The sequence below is a fragment of the Otolemur garnettii genome, unplaced genomic scaffold (assembly GCF_000181295.1).
Source record: "Otolemur garnettii isolate 467f Iridium unplaced genomic scaffold, OtoGar3 scaffold00013, whole genome shotgun sequence".
In the NCBI taxonomy this organism is placed as follows: domain Eukaryota; kingdom Metazoa; phylum Chordata; class Mammalia; order Primates; family Galagidae; genus Otolemur; species Otolemur garnettii.
This window is the reverse complement of record NW_003852408.1, coordinates 20,454,420-20,458,421: the sequence shown is the minus strand read 5'-3', so window position 1 is coordinate 20,458,421 and position 4,002 is coordinate 20,454,420.

The following is a 4,002-nucleotide window of genomic DNA, read 5'->3' as shown; positions in this document are numbered from 1 at the left end:
TGATGGTTCATTAATTTATAATAGGTTAAATTGGATGTGGGGAACCCGGGAAATATCCACTATTTTTACAAATTTCTAGAAATCTAAAATTGTCCTGAAGTAAAAAATTATTTTTTAAAAAGTTATAGATTAACAAACAGTCCAAATTTATTATGAGGAGGATTATATGATTGAGAGCACACAACATGATGAGGAAAATTACCCACTGGCCTAGTGATTCTAAATAGGTCCTGTAGCCATAGTTTTTATATAAGAAAGAATCTCCGAATTATTTTTATCTAGTTCCTGACCTTTAATTAAAAGTAATATAAAGTATAGAGGAGTACTTGGAATGTAGTAGTTATTCAATAAATGTTAGCTATTTTGATGACTAATAGTTGTATTATTAACACCATAAAGAAACCATGTTCCCATGTGAAACATTTTGACTATGCCTCTGCTGTCAGCAGAAATGGCCCTGCCGCCCTAAGAGATGTAGCTTCTTCTTGCCGCTATAGCTATAGGAAATAACCATGGGTGGGGTGTTAGAGACTCAGTCTTCTGTGAACTGATACAGGTTAAAGTTCTTTTATTTACTTATTTATTCTTGTTGGGGATTTATTGAGGGTACAAAGATCCAGGTTACACTAATTGCATTTGTCAAGTAAAATACCTCTTATAAATGTGTTCCTCCCCGAAGAGGTATGCCAACACTGTGATCCCCACCTCCCTCCCTCCTTCCAACTCTCCTCTCCCCCATTCTCCCACTCCCCACCATGTACTAGCATCAATTGCCCTCATATCAAAAGTGAGTACATTGAGTATTTCCATATCATATGCACAAATACACAGGTAAATGGTCAAAGCACATTTTGGGGAGGGGAGACAGGAAGATACCACACTCATTATGGTATCTCAGGGCTCTTCCTTCCTCACAGCCTCTGCTTCATTCAGGGGCTCCGGGTGTATACATTGGCTCAGGGCAGAGAACTGAAGAAAAGGACATGTCTCTCCACTGTGGTGATTCTAATCAGTCTGCATTCACTAGAAATGGATTACTATTGCTGCTATTTGTTCATTTGTGTGTTCTTAACCAATATTGATTAAAACACTTAATTACATAGTACTGTAGCCATTTATTTCACTTGTAGGCATATCATGATTAGTTAACATGATAAATATTTTGGCAGATCAAACCATTTTGATTACATCTCCTATTGTAATCATGCCCTCTTCCCTTGCCCATTGCAATTATGTGCCTCTGTCACTATGTGATGCCATGATAAATCCCCATTGAAATCAGGGAGCTCATTTCAATGGTGGGAATTTCCACTATCCTACCTGGTCTGCAAAGAACAGCCACTGAGATTTTAGGGTTTTGGTGCTTGTCTTATTAATGTATTTCCCAATACAGTGGTAAAGGGATGTCCTCTGGAACGTCCTTGGTGGTATGATTAGAGAGGCATGAGCAAATCACATAAGAGTACACCAACATTCCTACCACCCTAAGACCTTGAATTCTTTACAATGCACCCAAGTGATTTTTTAGTATCAATTTGATATACAGCATGATGCATCCAGGATTCAGTCATTTCACTAGAAAATGAACTTTCACATTGAAGAATCCCTGGGCAAAGTACCCAGATCAATACATTTGGCTCAATCTTGATTTAACAAATTTAGAATCATTTCTTTGTTCTAATAGTTTAATATTTCTGCAGAAATTCTCCAGTTTTCTTCCAATGTAAACTTATAAAACTTACAATTTTTCATGTGAATGGCACTTACTTCTATACTGGAATTTTTACTTATCCCCTAAATTCTGTTCATATTTCTGGAAGAAAAGCAAGTTGGTGAGACTAGGCCAGGCATTCAGAGAATAGATAACAAGTCTGTAAGATATAAAAATCAGGTCTCTTGACATAGGTTGAAACATTAATTAGTTAATGAAGGTACCTCTCTTAACACCTATTTCTTCCTTTATGCATTCCTTAATTAGAAATAGGCAAGAACCCTCCCCTCCCCAAAAAACAGGTCCCAGTAATCAGTTCCTAGAGATTATTACTGTTTATCTAAATAGAGAATATATAAGAATTCAGAGGATAAAAATCAACTCTCTAAATCTGGGCATATTCATATAATCTTTATTTGATACTTTATTATCTCTATTAGCTCCTACTTTTGACTATTTCATAAAATGCAAATATTTTTCCCATTCTGAGGGTTGTCTATCAGCTTTGATTATTGTATCCTCAACTGTGCAGAAACTTTTCTGTGTAATTCAGTCTCATTTGTTTATTTTTGTTTTTGCTACAATTGCTACTGAAGTCTTTTTCAGAAAATCTTTCCCCAGGATGACATCCTCAAGAGTTTTTCCCACACTTTCTTCTAGGATTTTTCTTGTTTCCTGCCTTAGATTTAAATCTTTTACCCATCTTGAGTCAATTTTTGTAGGTGGTGAAAGGTACAGTTTCAGGCTTTTACATGTAGTTATCCAGTTCTCTGAACACCAAATATTGAATATGGATTAATTCCCCCTGTATATACTTTTTTTTTGGTTTATCAAAGATCAGATGGCAACTAGAGATTGGTTTCATCCCTTGGTTTTCTATTTTGTTCCATACGTCTGTGTCTCTATTTTTGTGCTAACACCATGGTCTTTTGAACATTGAGGACTTGTAATATAGCTTAAAATCTGGAATAATAATGCCTCCATCTTTGTTTTTGTGTTTGTTTAAGAATTGCCTTGTCTATACAGGTTTTTTTCTGGTTCCAGATGAAAGGAAGTACTATTTTTTCCAGTTCTTCAAAGTATGATGTTAGTATATTAATGGGGATTGCACTGAATCTGCACATTGCTCTGTAGAGTATAGACATTTTATCAATGTTAATTCTTCCCAGCCAAGAGCATTTGTTAATGTCTTCTGCTATTTCTTTTCTTAGGGTTTCATAATGTTCTTTGTAAAGATCCTTCACATCTTTTTAAAGGTATATTCCTAGGTATTTCATTTATTTTTGAAGCCACTATGAAGAGAATTATGCCTTTGATTAGTTTCTTGATTTGGTTGTTATTGGCATAGCATATGCAAGGGCTACTAATTTGTGGACACTGATTTTATACTCTGAGACAGTACTGTATTTCTTAATCACTTCTATGAGTCTTGTGTTTGATTCTCTGGGGTTCTGTAAGTACAAGATCATATCATCTTCATAGAGCAAGAGTTTGACTCCCTATGTCCCCTTTTGGATGCCATTTATATTTTTCACTTGTCTGATTGCATTGATTCCAGCACTATGTTGAATAGTAGTGGTGATAGAAGACATCCTTGACTGGTTCCAGTTCTAAGTGGGAAAGCTTTAAGTTTTATTCCATTCAGCATGATACTAGCTGTGAGTTTGTCATAGATGGCTTCGATCAGACTTAGAAATGTGCTACCTATGCCTAAATTCTTAAGTGTACTTAGGAAAGGAAGCTGGATTTTATCAAATGCTTTTTCTGCATCTCTTGAAAGGATCATATGGTCTTTGTTTTTACTTCTACTGATATGGTGGATTACATCTGTGGAATTGCATATGTTAAATCAGCCTTACATCCCAGGGATGAAGCCTACTTGAAGAAGATGTATAGTTTTTTAATGTGCAGCTATAATCTGTTGCCTAAGATTTTGTTGAATATTTTGGCATCAATATTCATTAGTGAAGTTTGTCTCCCTTTTAGTTGGGTCCTTTCTTGGTTTTGGTATCGGGGTATTGTTTGAGTCATAGAATGTACTGGGAAGGTTCTTTCCTTCTCAATGTTTTGGAATAGTTTCTGCAGTATACTTACAAGCTTTATTTGAAGATTTGATAGAATTCTGGTGTGATGCCATCTGGTACAGGGCTTTATGTTGTTGTTGGAAACTTTTTTATTGTTTCTTTGAACTCAATACTTGATATTGGTCTTTTTAAGAGATCTATTTCTTCCAGGTTAAGTCTAGAGAGAGGGTGTGATTCCAGCTATTGGTCCATTTCCTCCACATCATC